Below are 12129 nucleotides of genomic sequence, written 5' to 3'. Positions count from 1 at the left end.
AGTTTCCTCATCTGTGCTATGTTTATAATAATAGTGCCGGCCCTGCGGAGGGGGTGTGGGAACCAAGTAGTATGAGCGGGAGGGGGGTCCCTGCCTGAGGCTGGGGCGGGGCTGGCCTCATTACACAGACTCAGACCACCTGCCAGTCTACCCCTGACAGCCCGGCTGCCCCGGCGCAGGCTCAGGAACCTGATGGACAGCTAGTTCCAGTGACACAGGGACCTGAAAGCCATACTGGTCTCTCTTCAGGAGCCTGGCGGCTGCCTGAACCTAAATCCCACAGAAGCACAGAGCGGTCCAGGTCGAGTGCTGACCCTGCCATGGCCGAGGCAGGAAGCCATTTGCTCCTCTGAGCCTCGGCCTCCTCACCTGCAAAACGGGTGAGAACAGACCCCGAGAGCTGTTCTGCAGGCCTGGGGACAGGGGCTAGAGGGACTCCTCGGCTCTGGGCCCAGGTCACACGCCCTGCTCCCCAAGTGGCTACTACGGTTACCATTTGGGTTCAGATTTGGGCTCTTCAGTTAAGAAGAACCGGGCTAAGTGTTTTGGAAAAGACATCTCTGTGAACTGGGATGCTAGGACTCTGACTTCCGGGCTCACTGGGCTGTTCTCTGGTCCTGTTAGAACCTAGATTAGCTCATGACTGATGCCCGGGCTCAGTTTGGAACGAGGACCTGAGTTTGCCGGGGATTAGGAATCCACTGGTCCCGGGACTGGCTCTGTGGATGGCAAGAGTCTTAGATGGGCTCCTGGAAGGGGCTCTGAGCTGGAGGACTGCCTGGGCTGACTGGGCGGCATCCTCGGAGACAGGAGCAGCCAAACTGGGCAGGAGAAGGCGACCTGCAACGAGGCTGTCACTAAGGCCGGCTCAGGCATCGTGGAGCTGCCGGGCCTCCCTCACAGGCCACGCTGGGCCTGGGTGGCATTGGCGGTGGGCAGTCCAGCAACTCTTCCCTAAAGAGGGGCGTTGGAGCACACGGCCTCCTTTACACACGCCCTGGCATCGGCTCCCACCGGGACTCATTCAGACACTGGACGTCCCCCCACAGGACAGAATCTTTGTCTCTAGCATCTGTCACAGGACCTGGCCAGGCAGTACAAGCCTCAGCCTACAAACAGAAAAAGAAAAGGTCTCCAGTGCCGCCCTGGTCCCCACTGCGTGGGCTGGCTGCTCAGCCTCCCCCAAAGGCTCAGAGAGGGTGTGCCACCTGTCGGAGGTCACACAGCTGCTCTGATGACTCCAGAGCCCCACAACCCTGGACTGTGAGCTTATTAGAAAGCGAAGGCTGAGAGGGAGGGAGGAAGGCCCCTCCCCCCAGCTCTGGGAGCCCGGCTCAGGCACAGCCGGCCCTGGCTCGAGCCTGCCTGCCTGCCGGCCTGCAGGCCTTCCGGGACCCAGGCCCAGGAGAGGGAGCGGCATCTTGTGGGCGGGCTGGCTCTTCTGGGGTAATGAGACCCAGCTTGCGGGTTTGCAGGCCTTACAATGTGAATAATTCATTTGCAACCAAGTCTGGGAATTAGAAACCGTTACTGGATGATTTATTTAACAGGGGCTGCTGCCGGGGAGAGGGAGGAAGACTTTGAACTATAAAAGGGAAGCGGACGTCTCATAGCTAGATTTTAAAAGGCCGAGAGACCTGGTCCCGGTTCCAGCTCTGCCTTGTGACCTTGAACAAGGGACCTTGAACAGGGGACTGTATCTCTCTGAGCCTCAGTTTCCTTGGTTGTAAAATGGGGGATAATCACAGAGTTGTTGGATTGAATTTGGAGAGTACCTAGAATCATGCCTGGTTCACAGTAAGGCTAAGTGTTTGTTGAATGAATAAATGAAATTGTAGACTAAAGGACCCTGTGCTTTGTGGTGGGCCCTGTGTTAAGAGTGTTACATCCCCCATTCCACAGCACATGGAATATGTATTATTATTACGTCCCTATTGCACATGAGGAAAGAGGAGCCCAGAGAAGTTAGACAGACTGCTTAGGCCCAGAGCCAGTTGTGGGAAGCAGGGCTTTGAATGCTGCAGGGTCTCTCTGTGAACAGGTCCAGAGCCTGTGCACTTCTCCGTGTTCTCCTATTACGGATCTAGCACGCGGCAAGTGTCTGATAAACACCCACCTTTGATTTATTTTTTAATTTTTTTTTTTTTTGTACTGGGGATGGATCCCAGGGGCTTTCTACCTCCAAGCTACACTCCCAGCCCTATTTTTTATTCTTTATTTTGAAACAGGGTCTCACTGAGTTGCAAAGGGCCTCATTAAGTAGCTGAGGCTGCCCGTGAATCGCGATCCTCCAGGTCTCAGCCTCCCAAATGCTGGGATTACAAGCGTGCGCCACCACGCCCGGCTCACCTGTCTTCGATTTTACTAGAACATTCCCTTTTCTTCCAAAACATCACCACATCCATCATCAAATTCGCTCCAGTAGCAAACCGGACAGGTGGTCAGGAAGAGCCCGGCCCTCTTCCTGAGGAGGAAACAGGCTCGGAAGGGCGGAGCTGGCTTGATAAGCCCCCAACCCGAGGGAAGCCGGCTCTTGAGACCTCCCTCCGGGTCCTGGACTGCTCAGCCTGAGGCTGTGCTTCCAGAGGGCAGAGGCTGTGTCTTGGTCCGTAGAAGGTCCTTACTGAACAGCTGCTTAAGCAAGGCCGGCAGGAACCTTAAGCCCACAGAGGGGTGAAAGCCACTGTTCATCTTCACACTGGCCCCACAGCAGCTCTGGCGCCTTGATAAGCCCAGGGCAGGACATATATTCTCAGCCAGCCACTTGGTAGCAACCAGCTCTGGCTCTTCCAGCCGGGCCCGGGGGTGACACCGACCATCTTAGATCTCCAAGCCCCTCCAGAAGCCAAACAGGGCTCTGGCTCCCGGGCCCGCCATGCTGACCCGGGGCGCAGCCCGAGTGTGGACAGGGAACATGGCTGTGTGGCCCCGACTTCCTGCGCACAGGCTGTGTGGTCTGCAGCGTGCGCGTGTCCGTGGGAGTTCGGGAGTGTGTCTACGGAGGGGTCCGTCTGTCTGTGGATGTGTGGGGTGGTGTTTGTGGCTGGGCACCGGGGATACTTTGGGATCTCGTGGGTGTGTTGTGTCTACCGGGTCCTCTGTGTGCACGGCTGTGGGCGTGTGTGGTGTGTGGAGATGCGGACTGATCAGGTATGCGTGCATGTGCGTGTGTGCGTGTGTGTATTTGGGTGCTGTGAGGGGCACTGTGCGCATGTTCTGTGCTTCTGGACAGGCACATGTGTGCTCTGGGAGCGAGTCTGGGTGTGTTTGAAGAACCTTGTATGCAGATGGGTATTTGCATATCTGAGTTGGGGTGCTCCCTCTGGAGGGATGGGGTGTGCAGAGGGAGGTCCCAGCTTGGGAGCAGGAGTCTCTGTTCTAGTTCCAACATTGCCATATGGGCTGGAGCTCGTCTCCTCTGCGGGTTTAGGGTTCCCTGTCTGAGCCTCAGTTCCCCTCCGGGGGGCTCTGCAGGTTAAGTGAGCCCCAAATCTGGGGCGTTGGGTGCAGCCAGGGAACCAGCTGCCAGCGAGCGCCGCGGGGCTGCTGGCAGGCTATTAAAACCCCGTTAGCGCCACTCGGGCTCCCATCTTGCTCTCCTTCAGATGTACTGGGGACGGATTTCCTGTCTCGGTGTCTCCATTTGCTGCTCATTTTTTTGTTTTCATGAAATTTTAAAGATTGTGTCATTCAGACTCAAGTAGAGACGTCAATCCTTTCTCCAAAGACTGTTCTCCAGCCATGCCCCGCCCACCGAGGCCCGTGCAGGTCCCCGCTCCGCTGGCATCTGGACCCTGAAAGGTGCCCCCTTCTCCGCAGCCTCTGAGTCACCTGCCCCGACCCAACCCCTGACCCACCCGCTGCCCCAGCCTCCTCTGCCCCTAGACGCCTCCTGCCTGACCACAGTCCCCACCAATCCGCTTTCCTGGCTGACTCCTCTTCCTGCCCCCTCGGGACCTCTGAGGTAGCTGCAATTCTGTGTTCTGTGTCCGCCTCCCACTGCTGAAGCTGCGTCTCTCTGGACGCAGCACCTCCTGCGTTGTCCGCACTCTGTGAGTGAATGAATGAATGAATGAATGCATCGATGCCTGGCCTTTGCTCCTGCAGTAGCGAGCTTCTCAAGGCAAGGGGTCAGACGGCATCGCCCCCAGGAGCTGGGCTCCGGCTCCAAGCAGCTCAGGACACCAGCGGGACCCTTGACCCAGGAGAGGCGGAGCCCTGATTCTGAGCTCACCCCAGGCCTGGCTGCAGCCCAGATCCCAGGGGGGAGCTGACTCTACAGTTTAACCCCCAGCTCTTGCCGCAGGCACTGCCTGGAGAGTTCTGGGCTGGGAGCTGGAGCCATGACCTCCCAAACTCCCAAAGTGACCACAGGTAGGGCCCGGTCCCTCCGGGGACTGCAGATGCCCCGTGAAAGGGGGCACGCCAGGAAGTACTGTGCGCCATTGAAACGCAGCAGCATCCAGGCTGCCTCACGCCCCGAACCACGATTCCCCCCAGACCCACAACATTCCTGGGGGGCTCCCAGAGGGGGTTCTCATGGGAACCTCCCCTCAGTAGCTTTTTGGAAGGGCCAGAGAGGGCTGAATGCATCCTTCATGATCAACAGCCCATTCCATTGAACTTGGGTGCCCTGGTCTGTACCCCCCTCTCCAGGAGGCAGTTCTGGCTGGCTGCGCTTTTCCGGGGCCCTTGGGAAGTCACCCCCTGTCCGGTGGGGGCAGAGGCTGGAGCAGGGTTAGGAGCGGACAAGCCGTACAGCTTGCCTGAGGTCCCCAGCGTTGGCTCCCGCTGGCCCCACTGGACTCTCCCTCTGGAGACCCCTCCCCACCCGCAAACCCGCTGGCAGGAGTGGGAGATGGCTCGAGTAGGTGAAGCCTCTGGACAGGAGCCCGGGCTGGCGGACGCAGCCGGCGTCTGAGCCCATCCCGCCCCCATTACGGGGAGAGGAGCCTGGGCCTGTCCTGGGGCTCCCTCTAGCGTCCGCGGAGGGGCCTACATCCGGTCCTTGGGCCGCAAACCTGGTTTATCCAGGTCACCCTCGCTGACCCATTTGTCTGCGCCTTTGGGGCTCGCCGAGCCAAGATGTGGGGTGTGCGCTGGGCTTCGCTGTCTTTCTTATCCTCCGCGGATACTAAGATCTGCTGTTTCTGTGGCTCAAATTCCCAGCCCTGCTCTCTACCCGCTCCCCGTCCTCATTCAGACCTTCGCTGGGATTATTTCTGTTCTTGTTCCCCCAACACCGCTGCTTCCCCACTCTTCCCAGAGGGAACTCTGCCACGAGCGCACCTGGCCACCTGTTCTTCTTCAACCTCCACCATGGCTCCCCAGTGCCCCGGGACACGATCCAACCTCTTGGGTGCCTTCTGAGCTCTGAGCCACCGCCCCCGAGGGCCCACCCGCCATCGTAATCACTGTCCTGCGACAGGTCCTCTCTCATGCCTTTCGCCATGTCGCCCGGAAAACTCCTATTCCTATGGCAGGGCCCCACCTCTTTTGAGAGACTGCGCTCTGGCAGCTGGTTTCTCTGTCTTTGGGGCTCTGCAGGGCACCTTCTTGTATCATGGGTGTGTCTGCCTTTCCCACTAGCTTGAGCTCCCCAAGGGTGAAGGCTGAATGATTCTCAATTGCACCCTAACTTACGAAGCGTATTCTGGTGATTGGAACTGGGATCAGCGCTGGGGAGCCAGAATAGAAATTAACTTACTCATTCAGGCATGGTGGCCGACACCTGTACTCCTAGTACTCTGGAGGCTGAGACAGGAGGATCGCAGATTCAAGACCAGCCTCAGCGAATTAGTGAGGCTGTGTTTCAAAAAACAAAAAAATAGAGCCAAGAGTGGTGGCGCACAGTTGTAATCCCCACGCTTGGGAGGCTGAAATAGGATGATCGCACAGATTCGAAGCCAGCCTCAGCTACTGAGTGAGGCTCTCAGCAACTTAGTGAGACCCTGTTTCCAAATAAAGTATAAAATAGGTCTGAGAAAGCTGGGTGTGGTGGGCACGCTTGTAATCCCAGCATTGGGGAGGCTGAGACCGGAGGATCGTGGTTCTCGGACAGCCTCAGCTACTTAGTGAGGCCCTCTGCAACTCAGTGAGACTCGGTTTCAAAATAAAGAATAAAAAATAGGACAGGGGCTGTAGCTCGGAGGTCAAATGCCTCTGGGTTGCATCCCCAGACCCGCAAAAATAAAAATAAAAATAAATAAAATAAATAAATAAAATAAAATAGGTCTGAGAGTATAGCCCAGAGGTAGAAAGCCTCCACCCCCAGTACCACCAAACAAAAACAAAAACAAAAAAATAAGCTGGGCGTAGCGGCATACACTTATAATCCCAGTACTTGGGAGGCTGAGAAAGGAGGATCTGGGTTTTTTGATAGCTGCAGCTACTTAGTGAGGCCTTCCACAACTTAGTGAGATCCTGTTTCAAAATAAAGAATAAAAGAGAAAATCAGACTACCTCAGAGGTAGGATGGCCCTGGTTCAATCCCCAGCACTCCCCCAAAAAAGAAATTAACCTTAACTTCATATAAACACATTTTTTCCTATATACATATATGAGAAATACACACACATATACATATACATACATACATACATACATACATATATATATATATATATATATATATATATATATATATATATACATGGTACAAAGGCTTGAACCCAAGGGCATTCTGTCTCTGAGCTTCACCCCCAGTCCTTTTTATTTTTTATTTAGAAACAGAGTCTTGCTAAGTTGTTCTGGGTCTCAATAAGCTGTTGAGATTGGCCTCAAACCTCCTCCTGTCTCAGCTCCCAAACTAGGATTACAGACATGTGCCACCAGGTCTGGCTTCCCCTTATAATTACAGCAAGCCAAAATCATCTATCTAAAGAATCATTTGAGCTGGGCGTGGCACATGTTTGTAATCGCAGTATTTGGAAGGCTGAAACAGGAGGATCACAGGTTCCTGACCAGCCTTAGCTACTTAGTGAGGCCCTCTGCAACTTAGTGAGACCCTATTTCAAAATAAAGAATAAAAAATAGGCCTGGGGGTGTGCTCAGAGGATGTCCCTGGGTTCCATTCCCAGAACTGAAAAAAAAAAAAATCACTTGAGCTGGATGTGGTGTATGCTTGTAATCCTGGTTTGGGGGAGGCTTAAACAGTAGGATTGCAGGTTCCTGGCCAGCCTCACCTACTTAGTGAGCCCCTGTTTCAAAACAAAGAATAAAAAATAGGGCTGGGGTTTAGTTTGGAGGTAGATGCTCCTGGGTTCAATCCCCACTACTGCCCCCCCCCCCAAAAAAAAAACCTCACTTGTGCAAAAAAAAAAAAAAAAGGAAAAAGCCTCTTAGCTTGTGTGTGTGTGTGTGTGTGTGTGTGTGTGTGTGTGTGTGTGTGTGTGTGGTACTGGGGTTCCTGGAAGCCCTTCTACCTCCGGGCTACACTCCCAGACCTCCTATTTTTTATATTTTTATTTGGAAACAGGGTCTCTTAAGCCAGCACGGCTGGCTTCGAACCTGCACGATCCTCCTGCCTCGCCTCCCAAGCACGGGGATTACAATCCTGCGCCACCACACCCGGCGCTACTTAGCTATTTTTATACTAATCTCCTTACAAATTTCCCCAATCATAGCATTTTCAGTGACAGAACAATCTTTATCGTATTTGAAGCAACATTAACCCCTAATCACCATCACCCCAGGAGGCGACCAGACTGGATGTCTTTAATGTGGGACTAAACTTATTTTATACACTAATCGGATCTCTCCCTCTTCTACTAGTGTTAATTTTTATTCAAACATCCTCTGGGTCCCTAGAGCTTCTTATCACTGTATATAAATCCTCTATACTCCCCTCCCCTCCATCAAACAGTTTATAATGTGAGTGGCATGCATAACAGCTTTGATAGTTAAATCACCGCTAGCTGGACTGCACCTTGGCTTCCCAAGCGCGCGCGGAAGCAGCGATCGCTGGCCCACAGTCCTGGCAGCTGGGCTATGGGGTGAGGCGGAAGCCCAGGTCTGCGGTGCCCAGGGCGGAGGATCAGTGACCTGGGTCTTGGATGGTCAGCCAGGGGTCAGCAGGCACCCCAACAGATAGGTGTGCATGCGTGTGTGTGTGTGTGTGTGTTGTTAGGGACTGAACCCAAAAGCATTCATTTTAGCTACACCTTCAGCCTTTTTATTATTTTTTTTGTTGAAATAAGGTCTCACTACATTACTGAGGGTGGTCTTGAACTTGTGAGCCTCCCAAGTACTAGGAGTATAGGCGTGTGCCACCACACCCTGCGGTTTATGTGGTTTTTTTTTTTGGTTTTTTTTGTTTTTTTTTTGCAGGTCTGGGGATGGAATCCGGGGGGAGGGGCGGGATTCGACCTCTGAGCTACACCCCCTGCCTCATTTTTTATTCCTTTATTTTGAAACCAGGTCTCACTAAGTTGCAGAGGGCCTCACTAAGTAGCTGAGGCTGTCCGCGAACCGCGATCCTCTGGTCTCAGCCTCCCAAGTCCAGGGATTACAACTGTGCACCACCACACCTGGCTGATTTATGTGTTTTTAATTATCAAATAACCAGGACACCCCTGGCAGTTAGGGTGGCACGGATGCTGAGCAGCCTGTGTGCTGTGCAGGCCGGTGACACCCAGGACTGTCCCAAGTGCTGTGTGACTTTGGGATTTCCCGTGCAACACAGACCTGGAGGGAAACGAGAACTTCTAATGGTTGGTGTCTGGAGCCCAGGGCTGGCTGGCATAGAAACACAGTTTCTGTGCCGCTGTCAACACACATTGAATTTGTCAGAAACGCAGCTGCCAGGTAAATCGAAGGAAGATTGCCCTGATAGCATTCAGCACCTCACAGAGTTGTCACCACTTTGGAAAATTACACACCTGCCGCCAACGCACGTGTGGGCCTTGAGCTGAGACAGGACTCAGCTTCCGTGTGTCTGCGGCCGCCACCCCCAGGGATCCACGCGGGGGGCACAGACTTCTCATTAGTGTCTGTCCTCCAGTGTAGTCAATATATAATATATATTACAATTTAAAACACACAGCATCTTAATTATGATGATTATTATTATGACTTTTGCATTGCTGGGGATTGAACCCAGGAGTGCTCTGCCACTGAGCTGCATCCCCAGCCCTGTTTGTTTATTATTTATTTATTTATGGCATTGGGGATTGAATCCTGGTATGTTCCACCTCTGAGGTGCATTCCCAGTCCTATTTATTTATTTATTTTATTTTACTTTATTTTTTATGGTACTGGGGATGGAACCCAGGGGCATTCAACTCCGAGCTCCCAAGTACTGAGATTATAAGCCTGCACCACCATGCCCGGCTGTTATTTTTTTTTTATTTTGAACCAGAGACCTTCTACATTGCCCAGGCCGGGCCCAAATTGTGATTCTCCTGCTTCAGCCTCCTGAGTCGCTAAGATTACAGGCTTGTTCCACGGCTTCTGGCCTTGTTTATTAATTTAAACAGCACTGACTTAACTCTGAAATATGCTTTTTGAATAGTTACTTATTTAATCCCCCAAACCATTCTACACAGTAAGGTGGTGGTGTTATCCCTTAGCTAGAGCTAACGGAGGCTCAGAAAGGTTACTTGATTTACCCAGGGTCACACAGCTGGGAAGTGAACTTGGGTCAGGGTTTGGACTTTTCCCTCCCCCCTCCACAGTCTACGGTGGCTCCTCTGAAAGCTCGGCTCTGTCATTGGGAGCATTTTCTTTCTTCTTTCTTTCTTCCTTTCTTTCTTCATTCCTTTCTCTCTCTCTTTCTTTCTCTTTTTTTTTTTTTTTTGTGGTATTAGGGATGGAACCCAGGGGCACTCTACCTCTGGGCTTCACCTCTAGCCCTATTTTTCATTCTTTTATTTTATTTTATTTTATTTATTTTTTGTGGTACTGGGGGTGGAACCCAGTGGCTTTCTACCTCCAGGCTACACTCCCAGACCTGTTTTATATTTTATTTGGAAACAGGGTCTCACTAAGTCGCTGAGAGCCTCACTAAATAGCTGAGGCTGCTTCGAACCTGTGCGATCCTCCTGTCTCAGCCTCCCAAGCGCGGGGATTTTAAGTGTGTGCCACCACACCTGGCTCATTCTTTATTTTGAAACAGGGCCCCACTAAGCTGCTGAGGCTGGCCAAGAACCTGAGATCCTCCCATCTCAGCCTTCCAAGTCCTGGGATTACAAGCCTGTGCCATCACGTCCAGCTGGACTTTCTTTTGAAAATTGTCTTGATGTATTTCAGGGTAACAAGGGGTGACACTGATTGGAAGTCAGGGGGAAACGAGACAGTTAAGAGAGCCCTGTGAGCTTGCTGGGAGCACACAGAGCTGCTGGGGGCCGTGGGGGGCCGGTCACTGAAGCCTGGGCCAGGATGCTCACCATGGAGTCTCACACCAGTGGTATGAGAAGAGAAGCAGGCCTTGACTCCCGGAAACATTCTGGGGGCACAGAGTGAGCAGCAGGAAGGGAGGTGGGAACCCAGAGCCGGCCTGGGGAGCTGCAGAGCTCCCGGCAGGAGGGAGTGGGAAGGGGAGACCTGGTGAGGCGGGCGCAAGGTGGCCCCGGGCTTGGCACAAATGGGACATGACTGAGCCCTTGAGAGCTGAAGCAACCGCGGGGGCAATCCTCCACTCCTCCTCCCTCCTCCCTCCTCCCCTCCCTCCTTCCCTCCTCCCTCCACCCCTCCTCCCTCCACCCCTCCTCCCTCCATCCCTCCACCCCTCCTCCCTCCACCCCTCCTCCCTCCACCCCTCCTCCCTCCATTCATTCACTCCTCCTCCCTCCACCCCTCCTCCCTCCATTCATTCACTCCTCCCTCCACCCCTCCTCTCTCCACCCCTCCTCCCTCCACCCCTCCTCCCTCCATCCCTCCTCCCTCCACCCCTCCTCTCTCCACCCCTCCTCTCTCCACCCCTCCTCCCTCCACCCCTCCTCCCTCCACCCCTCCTCCCTCCACCCCTCCTCCCTCCACCCCTCCTCCCTCCATCCCTTCACTCCTCCTCCCTCCATCCCTCCTCCCTTCATCCCTCCTCCCTCCATCCCTCCTCCCTCCATCCCTCCATCCCTCCATCCCTCCATCCCTCCTCCCTCCTCTCTCCTCTGCCCCACTCCCCTCCCTTTTGCCCCCTGCAGGGGCAGCAGGGCGGGGAGGGCAGGGTGGACCTGGGTGGGAGGTGGGGACGGAGTACCCAGCAGCGCTGCGGGAAGGGGGACGCGGGTCCGAGGTGGGGGTGAGAGCTTTGTGCTGGGGGCTGCGGGGGCTGGACGCGCCCAGGTCTGCCACGAGGGGGCGCGAAGCGGCGGCGGGGCCCGCTGGGGGCGGGGCTTGGGTGGGAGCGAGGACCCCGGCCCTTCAGACCTCCGGCTCCTCTGCTGTGGCTGCGGTGTCTGAGTACCCAGAGATGGGGGCGGGGAGGCTGTGGCCCTCCTACCTAGCCCCCGTGAGGATGCCTGGCTCTCTGGAGAATCTCTCCGAAGCTGGATAAAGAGAGCTTCCTTGGCTGCATCTGCTCCTAAGGCCCTCAAGAGTGGGGAGCTGTCATTACCCCCATTTTACAGATGAGGAAACTGAAGTCCGCAGAAGGACGTCTGGCGCTGTGGTCATTCAAGAGGGCTCGAACTCGATCTAGCTGCGGGGCGTGCTTTCCCTGATGGACGGAGGGGTGATTAAAGATGGAGGGGGTCCCCGAAACCAAGGAGCAACCCCCACTCTGGAGAGAGTAAGGCTGAGGTTGGGGCGAGAGGACAAGTGGTCGTCCAACATTTTCGTCGCCCGTGTACACTGGCAGCCCCGCCCCACTCACGGCGGGGCCACGTCGGTGGTTACGGGCTCGGGACGCCTTGGCGGGCGCGTTCAGGAAAGTCCCCCCAGCGCGGCATTCGCTCGCTGGCCCTGGGGCGGGGGCAGCGCGGTGCTCTGCGCTGTGGTCTCCGAGACGACCTAGATTCTTGGGCCCAGACCCCCTAAAGGACTCCTCTGTCTCTGCACCCAAACAATACTCCTCCCTCCAGCCTAGAGCCCAGCCTAGAGCAGGAGGTCAGGCCCGAGGCCCGGAGGACTCCCCAGCAGGAAGGGAAGGCGCTGGGCTGCAGCCGCCACTCGGGGGAATGGGCGGCTTGGGTG

The sequence above is a fragment of the Muscardinus avellanarius genome, assembly GCF_963383645.1.
Source record: "Muscardinus avellanarius genome assembly, chromosome: 13".
NCBI lineage: Eukaryota > Metazoa > Chordata > Mammalia > Rodentia > Gliridae > Muscardinus > Muscardinus avellanarius.
The sequence above is the reverse complement of the archived record's forward strand: the minus strand, read 5'-3'. Positions refer to the sequence as shown.